Raw genomic sequence first — 16,759 nt, 5'->3', positions numbered from 1 at the left:
TCAAGTAATCCTCCTACCTCAGCCTCCCAAGTAGCTGGGACTACAGGCATGTGCTGCCATGCCTTGCTCATTGTTGAGTTTTAAGAGTTCCTTGTATATTTTGGATATGGGTCCTTTATGAGATATATGTTTTGCAAATATTTTCTCTAAGTCTGGGATTTGTCTTTTGATTTTCTTAACAGTGTGTTTTGCAGAGAAGAAAATTTAATTTTAATAAAGTCCAATTTATCAACTTTTTATTGATTATGTTTTTGGTTTGTATCTAAAAACTTGTCACCAAATCCAAGGTCTTCTAGATTGTCTTCTATGTTCTCTTCTAGAAGTTTTATAGTTTTATATTTTACATTTAGAGGCTGGGCACAGTGGCTCACGCCTATGATCCTAACGCTCTGGGAGGCCGAGGCAGGAGGATTGCTTGAGATCAGGAGTTGGAGACCAGCCTCAGCAAGAACAAGACCCCCGTTTCTATTAAAAATAGAAAAAAATTAGCTGGGCAACTAAATATAGAAAAAATTAGCTGAGTGTGGTGGTGCACACCTGTCGTCCCAGCTACTGGGGAGGCTGAGGCAGGAGGATCGCTTGAGCCCAGGAATTTGAGGTTGCTGTGAGCTAGGCTGACGCCACAGCACTCTAGCTCAGACAACAGAGCAAGACTCTGTCTCAAAAAAAAAAAAAATTTACATTTACGTTTATGATCCATTTTGAGTTAATTTTATAAAATATATAAGATCTGTGTCTAGGTTCATTTTTTTATTAAAAATGTACCCTTTATCCATTGAATTGCCTTTGCTCCTTTATCAAAGGTTAATTGGCTATATTTGTGTTGATCAATTTCTGAGCTCTCTATTCTGTTCCTTTGCTCTATGAGTCTGTTCTATCGTCAATATCATGCTGTCTTCTTGATAATGTCTCTTTATAGTAAGGCTTGAAATTGGGTAATATGAGTTCTCTAGCTTTATTCTTCTTCAATATTGCATTGGCTAAGCTATGTCTTTGCTTTTTCATATAGACTTTAGAATCACTTTGTCAATATCTATAAAATAGCTTGCTGGAATTTTGATTGGGATTTCATTGAATCTATAGATAAAGTTGGAAAGAATTGACATTTTGATAATACTGAGTTTTCCAAATCAATGAATATGGACTATTTCTTTATTTATTTAGATTTTCTTTGATTTCTTTCATCAGAGTTTTATAGTTTTCCCCATATAAAGCCTTATATGTTTTGATAGATTTATACCTAAGTATTTCACTTTTTTGGTGGTTCATTTTGGTAAATGGTATCATTCTAAAATTTCCATTCCAATTGTTTACTGATGGTATAAAGGTAGGCAATTGCCTTTTGTAAATTAACTTTATATCTTGAGAATTTGTTATACTCACTTATTAATTCCAGGAGGTTTGTTTGATTGATTACTTGGGATTTTACACATAAATAATCATGTCTTCTGTGAACAAAGACAGTTTTGTTTATTCCTTCCCAATCTATATATCTTTTATTTCCTTTTCTTGTCTTATTGTAGCTGTTAGGATTTCCAACATGATGCTAAATAGAAGTGGTGAGAGAGAACATCCTTGCCTTGTTCCCTATCTTGGGTAAGTATTCAGTTTCTCACCATCAAATATGATGCTAGTTGTAGGTTTTCTTTTAATCTTCTGAAAATTTTATTCAGCTTAATTTTTTATTTCCATGTGGCTACTACACTTTCAAACTTATAATTGTGCTATAATGCATTTTAAGTAGCTGAAGGAGCTAGTCCCTTTTACATTACTCTTTGTTCAGAATTTTTTATTTGTCCTGCTTAAGTTTAGTTTTCAGTTGAGCATTAGTATTTTGTCAAGTTAAAAAGTTTTGATTCTATAATAATTAATTTAGAGAGATTGACATCTTTACAATATCAAGACTCCCTATCCAAGACAATATGTATTTTTTAATAGACTTCATTTTTTACAGCAGTTTTAGATTCACAGCAAAATTGAGATTTCCCATATACCTCTTGTCCCCAAACATGTATAGCTTCCCACATTATCAATATCCCCCACCTGAGTGGTACATTTGTTACAATTGATGAACTTAAGCTGTAGGATTTTTGTAGATGTTCTTTATCAAATTGAAGAAGTTCTCCCTCCATTCCTAGTTTGCTGATAGTTTTTATCACAAATGGGTACTGGATTTTGTTAAATGCTTTTTCTACATCACCTGATATGGTTATATGATTTCTTCTTCTTTAGCTTGTTGAAGTGGTGGGTTACAATGAATGATTTTTTAATATTGAACCAGCTTTGTGTACCTGGAATAAATCCCACTTGGTGATGGTATATAATTCTTTTTATAAGTGTTGAATTTGATGTGCTAATATTTTGTTAAGGGTTTTTGCGTCTGTGTTCGGGAGAGATATTGTAGCCTCCGTTTCTTGTAATGTCTTTGTCTCTTGATATTAGGGTAATATTGGCCTCATAAAATGAGTTAGGAAGTGTTTCCTCAGATAGCCAGCTTTGAGGGTGAGAGCAGGGTTTATTAAGCAGATATGACTCAAGCTGAGAGACACACAAAGCTCATCTCCTATAACAGCATCTAGGACAGTACGACTCAGTAATTAACAGTGAGACTTCTAGAGACATCAAACCTCATTTCTTATCCCAGCCCTGCCATGCCATCTGCATGATCTTGGATCAGTTAACTGTTAATTTAACAAATAATTATTGAACATGTGCCAGGTATTGGGATAACAGCAGTGAATAAAAAAGACAGAAATCTTTGCCCTCTTTGAGCTTACATCCTTTTTTTAAAGCTTACTTTTTTTTTTTTTTTTTTTTTTTTTGAGACAGAGCCTCACTCTGTTGCCTGGGCTAGAGTGCCGTGGTGTCAGCCTAGCTCACAGCAACCTCCAACTCCTGGGCTCAAGCAATCCTCCTGCCTCAACCTCCCGAGTAGTTGGGACTACAGTCATATACCACCATGCCCGGCTAATTTTTTCTATATATTTATAGTTGTTCAGCTAATTTCTTTCTATTCTTAGTAGAGACGGAGTCTCGCTCTTGCTTGCTGGTCTCTAACTCCTGAGCTCAAACGATCCTCCTGCCTCGGCCTCCCAGAGTGCTAGCAAAGCTTACATTTTTTAACTTTCTGTACTTCATTTTTCTGCATTTATAAAATAGAAATGACAATAGTAGCTACCTCATGGAATTATTGAATTATATAAGTTAACATATGTAAGAACATTCTATGTAAGTATTTGATATTATTACTACTACTATTATGCACCAATAGTTACCATTATTATCTATGGACTGAGTTCAGTAGTTACAGTCTAGCAGACCACCAGGCCACCCTCCCTGCCCTGACTCTGTGTTGCTGTTATGTCTGTCTCTCTGCTTCTTCAGCTGGCCCTCTTGATCTGCAGGTTCATTAGCCTATTATATGAAATTCCTTCTCTGACCTAGGGTTACCTTGCCCAGGAGATAGTTGGGTGGCTGTTTTCCTGCTGCCTTTGAAATACACCAAAACTTTTGCATGTTTTAAAGGGAAGAAAATGAGTATCCTAAGTTACCAGTGACCCAAGGTCTTTACTTATATGCTGTCTGAAGGTTGTGGAGACTTGTCCTGTCCTAGGTTAGAGTAAAGGGGACCATAGTGGTTTTTTCTAACCATCACTGAAAATAAGTGTATGACAGGCCCCACGTAGGAAAACTCAGTACTCCAGCTTGTGTACCTTTCTACTGCTTAACAAGACCCAAAGGAAATGGGAAAGAAAACTCACTCCCTAAGAATAAGGATCCTACCTCTGTCCCAGAGCTCTTCATCTTTACTGTGCCCACAAAGGCCCCCAAAGCAACACCTGCTCAGCCCAACAGAGGCACTACACTACCCAGAGAACAAGCTAGGTAAAGATAGAAAATTATAAATCAAGTCTCATTACTGTCTTTGGCTTGGCACCATTAAACAAAATAACCAGACTTTGACTGATCCATTGTCCCAGGTTTTATGATCAGCCCAGCTGGCCTCTCCTCTACCACTAACCCTCAGCTCACCCAGTTCCTCTTCCGGGTCCTCAGGTCCACTTCTTGGTTCTAGATCAAAACAGCTCTTACTCTCTGAAGTCTCCACTACCTGAAATCAGTGATGTTAGCCTTCCCTGAGAGGCTCCACATTTATTTCTCTTTCTCTCTCTCTCTCTTTTTTTTCTGGAAGAGAGCCCAATACTAATCTTTAGAGGAAACCTCTTTTTTACTCTCTGATTTTCTTTCTTTTCTTCTCCCACTCTCCAGCATTTAGACCTTTCACAGCAACACTTTTTCCACCTACTATGCTGGCTTCTCTTCAGTCTCTGGTATTTTGAATTCTTTCTCTTAGTTGTCTTTATGTAATATTTCTCATAATTGAATGTTTAATTATAGTTGGTCTAACAACCAGTGTTTGGAGAGAACCCTCACTGGAGCTGCTTGACCCCAACCACCTAGATCAGTCACGTGGGAGGCTGGCACACCCCAATAGCCCCCTGGGTCAGCACCAGGGTGCTCCCTGCATTCTGCCCAGTGCTCTGTATTTTGTAGGGACACTGAGCAGGAGGGTTGTCAGCAACCCAGGCTCCCTCTTCTCCACTTCTCCGGAGAGCCTAGGAATGTGACTGGAAGGGGAGTCAGCACAGAACAGAAGGGGCAAAAGGAGATGCAGGCTTGGGAAAGAGCTGCTGTGAGCGCCTTGGGGGTGCCAGCGCCCGTACCATGTGTTGGACTTTCTCTAGGGATGGAATTGAAAAGACAGACTCAAACCTAACAGAGTGAAATCCTTTGGATGTTATTGACACTGTTAGAGGAAGCTGGGTCTGAGAATGGAATTATTCTTCTTCTTGAAAAAATGAGGAATTTATTTTAAAACAACGTAAAAAGATCAATCAAATTATCTAACACAATTGCCCAAAGGTGCTGATCTTAGTAACGCAGAAAGAATGGTAATTATGTTGGATTGGTAGTAAAGAATGCTGATTTTTACCTCTAGGATTTTCTTTTCTTTTCTTCTCTTTTTCTTTTTAATTGTGGTAAAATATACATCACAATAAAATTTACCATTTTAGCTAATTTTAAGCATATAATTCAGAGGCATTAAATGCATTCTCAATGTTGTACAACCATCACCAACATCCATCTCCAGAATTTTTCATCATCCCAAACAAAAACTCTGTACCCATTAAAACATAACTCCCCAGCCCTTAGTAAACTCTACTCTACTCTTTGTCTCTATGAATTTGATTTGCCTATTCTACACACCACATATACATGGGATCATGCAGTATTTGTCCTTTTGTGTCTGGCTTATTTCACTTAGCATCATGGGGGGGAGTTTGTTATTGTGGTTGTTTGTTTGTTTGTTTGGGTCTCACTCTGTTGCCCAGGCTGGAGTGCAGTGGCACAATCTTAGCTCACTGAAGCCTCAAACTCCTGGACTGAAGCAATCCTCCCACCTCAGCCTCCTGAGTAGCTGGGACTACAAGCACACACCACCATACCTGGCTAATTTTTTTTTAGTTTTGTAGAGACAGGGGCTCATTACGTTGCCCAGGCTGGTTTCAAACTCCTAGCCTCAAGCAATCCTCCCACCTCAGCCTCCAAAAGTGCTGAGATTACAGGTCTGATAGAGTTCTTATGTATGCTTTTACTTTCCTCCTCTTTAACACCCTGGTCTCAAGAAAAAATGAAAGCTGCTTTTGGAGCTATTGATGAAGCCCTGGGGAAGAATGGAGATGTCAGTCTATGAAGATAAATGGTAAAAGCAAAGCAAGTGTGCAAAGGTTTCAGTCTATGAAACAAGAACAGATGTCCTTAGAGTTCAGTTCACATATCTAGAGCTTTGGGAGAGCTCCACATGAGAGAAAAGACAAGGCAAAAGAAATTCATCAGCAAAACCACAGAGACAATTCAAATAGGAAATGGCACCTGGCCTCTCTCTCCATGTTTCCTCTCACCAAACTGGGCAAGGGGGTTCCCACAAGGGAGTGCCCCAAACTGTCCTGAGATGGGGCCACTTGGGATTCCAAAGAGAGAAGCACTAAATGTCTGAGCAATCAGTCCAAAGCATTTATTAGGGGAACTTGCATGCAGAATGGGCTGCAGTGTATCCTCAAGACAGACAGCAAGAGGAAAGGCATGTTCCACCTAGGTCTGTCCACAGCAAGGGGTCAGGGTATGGAGTTTATGTGAGAGTTTAAGGAATTTAGCTCCTGGCCAGGGCCAGTTTCTTTCAGTGTTTTGAGCAACAACCTAGATACCTTTATCAGCGCCTAGGGGAATGTTCAAGGCCCCATGTTGGGTTCAAACCTGCTAGAAAAAAACTTGCTGCTGGCTGGGTCACAAAGCGGTCAGGGTACTCTGCGATTCTCAGTCCAAACATAGAAAGAAAGTTGGGTGAACTGAGGGACCCTGCACCCCAGATGCTTGGGTTTCTCTGAACTGAAGACTAAGAACCCCTGAGTTGTCAGAAAGGCAACAAAGAGATAGGGGGGAAACAGGAATTAAGATGCCAGAGTGAGTCCTGCCTCCTAGTTTCTAAATTTCTTCCTCTCCCAATCCATTTTCATCTTTTAGAAGACCTTTAAGCTGCAATCTCAAAAATTCATGGAGTAGGAGACAAAGGGAGAAAATTTGAAGTAGGAGGGAGGAGTGTGTGGGAGGGGAATGGAGAAAGAGAAGGCACAGGAAGCTCCATCCTCTGGACTTCTGGCTGCTTCTGTCCTGCCCATTAAGGGACAGTAGGAAGACACCATTGTCCAATGTGTGGAGGGGAGCACATTGCCTAGAAAAACTGAGACTTAGGCCAAACCCTGCTACTTTTTTGCAGTGGGATCTCAGCTATCTAATGAATAAACTAACACTAGTTCACCTTTTTCTTTTCATCATAGGGAACTGTATTCGTTTGCTACAAGCTACGGTAACTAAGTGGCTTAAATAGCATAAATTTATCTCATCTCACAGTTCTGAAGGCTAGAAGTCTGTGATTAGGATATTATTTATTCCAGTCCTTTTACCACCTCCTGATAGTTCCTTGGCTTGTGGCAGCATAACTCAAATCCTGGGCATTTGTATATCATTTTACTCTGTCTTCGCATTCTTTTTGTAAGGACACCAGTCATATTGGAATTAGGGCCATACCCTGTGCTGGTATGCCCTTGTCTTAACTAATTACATCAATAATGACCTTATCTCCAAAGATAGTCACAATATGAGGTACTGGGGATGAGAAGGTCAACACATGAATTTTGGAAAGACACAATTCAACACACACCATGAATGATTCCATTGTTCCCATTAGCACCTCTCCTATGGTAATCCTTTAGCATTGAGACCTGGAGAATCAGGCCCCTTCCAAGCCACATCCCAAAAAACACGCACCTTCTGCTCAGTCCTTTCCTACCTGGCCCTGAGGATGAGGCCTTACCCTGCTTCCTGGTCAGGGATTGTAGAGGGAGTGCCCAGCAAGGCAGTAATTCTCCCGGCTCTCACCAATGTGCCATTTCTCCTTTCACCCTCACCGCGAGCTCTTCTTTGGGGACCACTCCGTGGAACCAGCACCACTTTCTACTGGTCATCATATTCCTGTCGGTGCTTTTAGATCTCAATTTAAATCCATCCTATCTTTCACTGAAAATTTGAGGCTACAGGGTGAGGAGAAGACCAGGATCCATCTGGAAAACACAGTTTCAAGTTACTTGCTGCCTCTGGACAGTGTTTGGCTATTAAGGACTTGGGAGGAAGAAATCCCTAAAAGGGGGAAAAGGCCCTGCAAATGAATCTGAGCTGGAGATAATCAAGGTCTATTAAAGCAAATCTCCTTCTTAAAAAACATTCCCAGGTCTTCTGAAACTTCTCAGATATTGTCAGCTCTGTCTTAACCCAGTAAAGAGGTTAGAGGAGACTCCCTCTAATCTCTAATTTGTAGGAACAAAAATTTTCTTGGCAGATAAAGGACAGACAATCAAGTTGGCTAAAAGGGAAAAAACTACTTAAGGTTCTGGATAAAAGTTTCTGTAGGAGGAACACAGAGAATTGCCACAGTAGCTTGAAGCAATGATTCATCCAACCCAGCATTTTGTTTCTAGGACTGGAGGAAAAAAAGGGCTCATCTGATGGGGAAAACAAAGATGAGTGGGCAGTAAGAAAAAATGGGCATGCACAGTGAATGTTATGAAATGGAAGAGGTCTTTGGCAATGGTCCCAGCCTTTGTGCAGGGTGGGATGGTCTCTGAGACTTCCAAAAACAATGCCTCATGAATAGTTTAACTGGTAGAAGGACTAGGAGCTTGAATTTAGAAGTCAAATAGACTGGGTTGGAAACTTGTCCTCCTGAGCCTCAGTTTTATTGCCATTAAAATGGAAACAACATGTCCCCTATGGGATTATTATAGCAATTTCACGAGATAATATGATAATCCATGTAAAGTATCTAGTACTGTGCCTGCTCCACTGTAGAGGTTGAATAAATGGTAGCTTTTATAATTTACTTAAGCACCAATAGAAGGCAACAAGAGACTTCTGAGCTATCAGAACTTAAAAGCATGTGGATTATACAGGTATACTGAAATGGTGCACAACAAAACAAAGCTAAGCAAAAAACTCAAAATAGGAAAGAGTCTTTTGCTGCTTTTCTGGGCTGCTGTTTTATGGTCACTTGGGACTGACTCCTATTCATTCTTCTCACCTAGGTGAATTCTGTCTAGAGGTTAGAACAATGTAGCTATCAATCATGCTGGCACTGAAGAGAAGCAATTTGCTCTCCTTCTAGGGTACACACTATATTGTATTGGCCGGTGCCCAGGGCTGGTAGGACCAAGTCCTGCAGAGTAACAGCAACACTATTCCCTTAATGAGTGATTAAAACTGAACTTCTGGGCTTTTCTTTAGCATTATACAACCAGAAGCACCCCCCTTTCTATCCCTATGGGAAACTGACCCTGAGAAATGCCCTCCTTATGGAGATTGGGAGTAGGAGGGAGGTGAGGGCCTCTGTGAGCACCCAGGCACTTCCGGGCCACCTTGTTGGAGAAAAGTTCACCAGTACCACCACCTCCTAACCAATTACAACCTTTTCTGGGAGCCTTTATTATGCTACCACTATGTTCTGACTCCTTTTCTCTCTCTTGCATTTCCTGGCCCTAGAAAGTTTTTATACTATTACGAGATGGAGGCTAAAAATCTTTAAGGTAAATAATGCATGAAGGTGGAATATTTTTTGGGGTGCTGTTTAATTATAATTTGGTTATTTTTAGTTTGCAAGAAGAGACAAAGCCATTTAACCATATGAAGTCATAAGCAAGAAGAAACATGAATGGGAAGAAGAGAAAAAAGAAGAGGAAGGGAAGTGAATGACTGGTAGAGTCTGTGTAGCAGAGAGCATTAGCATAATGGAACATATTTTCCCATTTGCCTTTCCTGTGCTAGGAAGAAGAAATTGGTCTCATATCTTAGAAAAGAATAAGTTAGAAATCTCACTTCCTTGGAATTTCACGGGTAGCAACCCCCAGGAAGAGAATCCATCCTAATCCTTCCATGGGAACCCAAATACCAAGATGGAAATGTCTAAAGTTACAGTGAAAATGAACTAACATCTTATGTTTGCCCCTGAATCTGGGTATCCAGTGTTCAGAAGAGGCACTCCACTTAATTACCTTGTCTTAGCCACCAGGGCCAGATGGGAGTGAAAAAGTTTATGCTTGTTTGGCTATCACAGTGAGAAAGGCGGAAAGTCACAGCTTCAAGTGGAACTTGGTTTGGAGGAGAGGCCTGAGATGGGGAGACCAGAGTGAGTAGGCAACATAGGTGACCTCTTCTGCAGAGGTTGGGTCCCAAATGACTTGGGTTAGACTGCTTGAAGAATAAAGAGTTTTACTCTTGTAGGGCCTTAGGATTTTGATTTTATTATTTGGTTTGCAATGAAGAAATTCTAAATTCTGGAAACAGGAGACTGACTATTCCAGGGTTAGAGCCTCTCTGCCTTTCTTACCTCATTTTGGATTAGATAGGATATAAAAGGCTACAAGAAAATGATTTGAGGGAAAACAAATGAAATGGTATCACCGTAATTTCTGGAATTGTTGCTACTAATGTGAAAGGCAAAATAATAAAGCTCTTAGAAGATAATATAGGAGAATATCTTTATGACCATATGCCAGAAACACACATTATAAAATGCTTGACCTCATTAGAAATCAGGGAAATGCAAATTAAGACCACGATGAGATACTGCTACACATCCGCCAGATGGCTGAAATTTAAAAAGACTAGCAATATCAAATGTTAGTGAGGATGCAGAACTAGAACTCTCATATACTGCTGGTGGGAGTCAAAATTGCTGCAATCATTTTGGGAAAAGTTTGGCATTATCTACCGAAGTTAAAAATATTCATAACCTATGACCTCTATATATTCCCAAAAGAAATGCACGCACATGAATGTTTATTTGTAATGATTAAAAACTGTATACAGTCTTGTTCCAAATACTATTTCTGTGTATTAAACTAATTCAAACTTAGTGGCATAAACCAACCACTATTTTATTATGTTTATAGATTCTGTGGATCAGAGTTTGGAAACGGCTTAGAAGGGATTGCTTGTCTCAGTTCCACAATGTGTATGGCCTCTGCTGGGAAGACTCAAAGGCTGTAACTCAATGGTGAAGGGCTGGAGTCAGCTAAAGGCTTGTTCACTCATACATCTGGCTGTTAATGCCAGCTGTTGGCCAGGAACTTACCTGGACCTGTTAGCCAGAACATGGGTATGTACATAGCTTCTCCATGTTGTAGCTTGGGCTTTCTCCAAACAAAGTGGTGGATTCCAAGTGTATGCATCCTAGAAAAACAAGGGGGAAGTACATGGCATTTTTACAACATACCCTCAGAAGTCACTTTTGCTGTACTCTATTGGCTAAGGCAGAGCAAAGGCCCACCCAAATTCAAGGGGGAAAGACATAGATTCCACCCCCTAATGGGAGGAATGTCAAGGTCACTTTGTAAAAAGAACTTGTTTTGAGAGATATTGCTGCAGTCATCTTTGGAAAATACAATCTTCCATAAGTCAAATGTCCATCAACAGATTGGATAAATATATTGTGATATATTACTTACAGTGGAATACTATGTAACAATGAAGATGAACAACAGCTACATGAAACAACATGGATGAATCTCACAAACACAATGCTGAGCAAAAGCAGCTACACAAGGTAATACATATTGTTTAATTCCAGTTATAGGTTTTAAAAGCAAGCAAAACTCGTGTTTCAAGATGCATGCCTAGAAAGGGCAATGATTAGGAGGTTTCTGGGGATGCTGGCCATTCATTTTCTCGACTTGGGTGGTTTTTGCTTTTGATAAATCCATTAAGCTGTGCATTTTTGTTTTGAGCACTTTTGTGTGTCTTATACTTCACAATAAAAAGGTTAAGAAATTAATCTCCTGACACTGAGAACAAAGTTTATTTGAAAAAGAATTCACTATGAACCCTAGAAACATTACCTAGCAAACAGAGCATTAAATTCTGTTCCTACCTCTAAACATTCTGTTGGATTATTTTTAATGTACACATGTCTTATTACTGTGTTGAAATCAATATGCAAAACTGTTTTGTGTTCTGTCTTTTTATATTACACTTAATTTATATAAAGTTAGTTTACATACATGTCATTTTAATAGCTATCTAGTATTTCATTGTGTTTATATATCATCGTTTTCTTAGTTTCATATCCTTGAGACTTTGAGTGGTTTTAAATTCTCAAGACATTTATAATTATCACTAACCTTATTAAGAGCTTCCTAGATCCTAGGCACAAGTAGAACTTTTCATTCATTATCTAATATCGTAACAACCCAGTGAGGCAGGTACTACTTTTATTCCCATTTTAAAGATGAGGAAATTGAGACTTACAGAGATTAAGTAACTTGCAAGTTTCACAAAGAATAAATTTCACAAATAATTGACACTCTGACAATCACACTGCAGTGCCCTTACTTTCAAGCCCTATGCCATAATATTTGCTTTGAACTCCTCCCATTCTGCCCTGGACATTTTTTTTCCCTTGGAGTTTCCCAAAGTGAAATTGCCAGGTCAAAGGGCATGAACAAGTTTTGAAGACTGTTATGCATATTCCAGGTTATTCTTCATCCACTCTGAACCAATTTACAATGATATTAAGAGGGTTTTGAAGGGCTAGAGTCATGTCAAGTTTAGGGAATCCAATTCTAGGGCTTCTCTGTACTGCTTCCCTCACCAAGGTGGTGTGTGCTAGTGAATGCCTAAATATTATCTTCTTCATTTGACCCACTTAAAATATTTTGGAAGGTCTTGTTTTCCCTCTCTCTCTTTTCTTTTCTTTCTTTCTTTCTTTCTTTCTTTCTTTCTTTCTTTTTTTTTTTTTTTTTTTTGATACGGAGTCTCACAGGTAGAGTGCAGTGGCATCATCATAGCTCACTGCAACCTCAAACTACTGGGCTCAAGGGATCCTCCTGCCTCAGCCTCCTGAGTTGCTGAAATGACAGGTGCACACCACCACTCCCAGCTAATTTTTTCTATTTTTAGTAGAGATGGGGTCTCATTCTTGTTCAGGCTGATCTTGAGCTCCTGAGCTCAAGTGATTCCTCTGCCCCAGCCTCCCAGAGTGTTAGGATTACAGGTGTGAGCCACTGGGCCAGGCCTTGTTTTCCCTCTGTTACATGTTTTGGTTGACTGTCAGTACCTGGGAAGAGAGAAGTAGGTATTTTGGCCCTATTGTTTTTAAGTACTTTTTTTTTTTTTTAATGATCACTGTTTCCTACCATGGAAGCTTTCACTGAGTTACAATCCAATAGTATTCCTTGAAGTTTTATGTGATCTTTTATAAGAAATAGCCACACTTCTGCATCTCTTACAAACCTTTGTTAAAAACATTGCCCATTATATTACTCATTGTTCTTTAGATAGAGTCATGTAATGAAAGCCTTCTAGAATTCAATGTCAAGGGAAATGTTTGTCTCTTCCCATTAAATAATATGCTTCCTTTGATCAGACAGTGAGACTTACATAACCTTAATGTGTATTTTTTGCTTTTGCCTTGGTTGCAAGTAATTCTAATCCAAATTTAAAGTTTAACCATCATAATGATCCCATCTTGAGTTTCTGATATTAAAATGTGAGTTCCTGGGAGGCAGAGATTTTATCCATGTTTGTTCACTATTCTAGGGACAGAGCTCCAGGCTGAGGGAAAGAGCACAAAGGACCTGTGGTGTTGGGAAAGAGCTTTCTTTCTTTCTTTCTTTCTTTCTTTCTTTCTTTCTTTCTTTCTTTCTTTCTTTCTTTCTTTCTTTCTTTCTTTCTTTCTTTCTTTTCTTTCCTTCCTTCTTTCTTTCCTTCCTTCTTCTTTCTTTCTTTCTTTCTTTCTTTCTTTCTTTCTTTCTTTCTTTCTTTCTCTCTCTCTCTCTCTCTCTCTCTCTCTTTCTTTCTTTCTTTCTTTCTTTCTTTCTTTCTTTCAGCATATAAAATCACGTAACTCTTTGGTTGCTTAGTCTGTTTCAATTGCAGCATAAAGCAACATCCTATCCTCTGAAGCACTCTTAAGAGAGCAAACTCTATTAACTGTTCTCCACTGAACAATGGGTGTAGTATAATTTTAGAATTATCATGCCATTTCATAAAATCATTTCTATTGCAATTTATGGCACTCTCAAACGCATGAAATGAAGGCTTGGGGTAAAGAGGAAAGAGAGATGATTTTCCATTTTTTGGTGTCTCTGTGGTATTTGTGGGAAAAGCTGTGTCTGACCTGAGCTGAAGAAGGGCATTCCAAGTGGAGGGAATTGGGTGTGGGGAAAAACACAGGGACAGGAAGCCCTGGGTGTATTGGGGTGAGTTTCCCAGTGTGGCTAGAGCTGCTGGACCTACAGTGAGCAGCAGAGGGCAATGCGCACAGGGTTATGTCCTGCGGACGGAAGGCCTTTCCACAGGAAGGAGACAGGAGGAAGCCCCTGCTCCCTGGCCTGCGAACTCCACGGAGGCCGGCCTTTGGGAGTGGAGACCCTGGTCTAGAGACAGCAGCGATGAAACATAGGCTAACTGCTTTGGGCTTTTTCAGTCTGGAGAGAATGAGGGGCCAGGATTCTGCCTTGATAAAAGGGAATGAGGCTTGGGAATAGTCCAGAGTTCTAGAACAGTAGAAAGGGGCCAAAAGCAAAGAAGGGGTCCAGTGCTCAGGTCACTCTAGCACGAATTCCTGATTCCCTCTCCCTTGTCAATCTAAATGCCTTCCCAGCCCCCGCCTGCAATGAGGAGAGGCCTTAGGACAGGCACTTCTGGGAAAGCTTTTGCTGTCCCGATAAAAATGGGCAGATATTTCTGGGACGGGCACTTTCCTTCTTCTTGAAGACTCTTCCCCTCCCCTCCTCCTCCTCATCCCCTTTCTCCTCCCTTCCCCGCCTTCCATCCTCCCCCTCTTCTCCTTCCTCCTCTTCTCTCTTCTCCCCCTCCTCTTCCCGTCCTCCTCATCCCCTCCTCCTGCTGCTCCTCTCCTCCTCCTCTTTCTTCTTCCAGTGTTTGATGCTGAAGCAGGTATTTTGCAACTACAAGAGAAAAAGCCAAGAAATTTGCAGAGATGCCTGCGCTGAGATGTTTGAGCCTCTAAACAAATACCTTCACTTTTTGATCTGTGAAAGAAAAATGTATAGTAGTCTCTGCAACCCCCCACCTCCCCCAAATCTGAGGTTTTGCTTTGTGCAGTTTCAGTTACCGGTAGTCAGTTGTGGTCCAAAAGTATTAAGATATTTTGAGAGAGAGAGAGAGAGAGACCACATTCATATAACTTTTATTACGGTGTATTATTATAATTGTTATATTTTATTATTGGTGCTGTTAATCTCTTACTGTGCCCAATTTATAAATTAGATTTTATCATAGGTATGAAGACTATACTTTCAGGAGTCATTTCTGTAGTTTGTTACTAGGGAAATTTCTCTGAGCGTGTAGAGCACCAGAAACCACCAGGAGGAGGTGCAGTGTTCTCTCCTGAGCATGAAGCTGGCTTTTGGTGTTGCTTTGCTGCAACTGCCACTTGCCATTGATGATTGTTCTTCTCTTCAGAGGGAGAGGACACAGTCTGAGTGTCTACTGTATAAAAAAATATGTATGTATAGGAAAAAACATAATGTATATATAGGGTTTGGTACTATCCAAGGTTTCAGCATCCACGGGGGGGTCTTGGAACGTATCCCCAGCGGATAAGAGGGAACTAATGTATGTTTATCTCATGGGTAATCTAGCTTGCTATCACTTGCTGAAGTTTTCCTCACTCTGAATTTGCTGACTTCAGAATTCCGGGGATAGAGAGGAAGGAATCTTCAATTCCATCCTTTCTTGATCTTCTCAGTTTACAGAGACCCAGAACAACACGCTGCCATATAATAAAGGTGGTACCATTGGATGGGGTTTTCCTTATGCCTTTTTCTATTAAAAATTTGTGTGGCAGCAAGGTCTGGAGTGATGAAATGCGACAGTGGTCAAAGCCTATAGCTGTAACAGCAGCAAATCAATATACAATTATCTAAGGCCACTGAGAGAACCCAGAGGCATTGATTAATAGCATTTGGGAGAATAGAATGAAGGTTGGCCTTGTCATTAAATGACAACAAGCCAAAGTATAAAGTTGACCCATTAATTAAAAGTTTTATAGCCATTGCTCAAATCATATAGTTGTAAAAACACGTATTATAACTTCTTAAATCCTTTACATCAAGTTACTATATAAATAGGGCAACTTGGGGGGAAGAATGCATTGTCTTCCTTAAGTTGAAATAAATTTTGTTTTACTATGAGGTTTGAGAAATAATGTCTAAGCCTAAAGCATAGGACAAATTGTTTTCCTTTTCTTTTTTTAAACAGGATTTGCATTCCACTTTTAGTTATAAACTTTTGTTGTCTGCAGCCTTGACCTCCTGGGCTGAGGCAATCCTCCCACCTCAGCCTCCCAAGTGGTTGGGACTACAAGTACGTACCATCACACCTGGCTAATTTTTTTATTTAAAATTTCTTTTTGTAGAGATGGGGTATTACTATGTTATTCAGGCTGGTCTCAAGCTCCTGGCTTCAAGCAATTCTCACCCTTCCAGAGTGCCAGGATAATAGGTGTGAGCCATTATACCCGGCCTTAAAATGTTTTTTTAAATGATAGCTTATACCATTATGCATTTTAATTAAGTTTGAATCACTCAAAGCATACAGAAATGATTATAAAGCCTATATAGAAGATTAAAAACCTACATAGAAGGTTATGATAACAGATATGACAGCAATATTCAAATTTAACCACATAGGCTGACACTGTGCAATAAAGTCACTAGCCACATGTGTTAAATTAATTAAAATGAAATAACATTAAAAATTCACTTCCTCAGTTACACTGGTCACATTTCAAGGGTTCATTATCCATGTGTGGCTGGTGGCTCCCATGTTGGGCAGAGCATATATACAACATTTTAATCACTGCAGAAAGTTCTTTTAGATAACATTGATCTAGATGACTTGCGTTTGTGAAGCTTTTCTTTTAAGTAAACATACAGTGACACTTCAAAACAGGAGGAGGAAGAGAAGGAGAAGAAGGAAAAGAAGCAGAAGCTGAAAAGTAGGTCAGGGCCAGGTGGTGAGGGTGCTATACCATATGCTATGCTAAGGAGTTCAAATTTTATCCTGAAGAGGGAGGAGCCACTGGAATTTTAAGGAGGGAGGTTAATGTGATTGAAAATTACATTTT

General features: G+C 39.8%; 1 pseudogene; it reads left to right on the top strand.

Annotated features, from left to right (window-relative positions):
• Positions 1-14,915: 14,915 nt before the first annotated feature.
• On the top strand, positions 14,916-15,116 carry LOC123647925 (annotated as a pseudogene).
• Positions 15,117-16,759: the final 1,643 nt, after the last annotated feature.

Source organism: Lemur catta, chromosome 11 (assembly GCF_020740605.2).
Source record: "Lemur catta isolate mLemCat1 chromosome 11, mLemCat1.pri, whole genome shotgun sequence".
Taxonomy (NCBI): domain Eukaryota; kingdom Metazoa; phylum Chordata; class Mammalia; order Primates; family Lemuridae; genus Lemur; species Lemur catta.
This window is presented reverse-complemented; position numbering and strand designations above follow the sequence as displayed.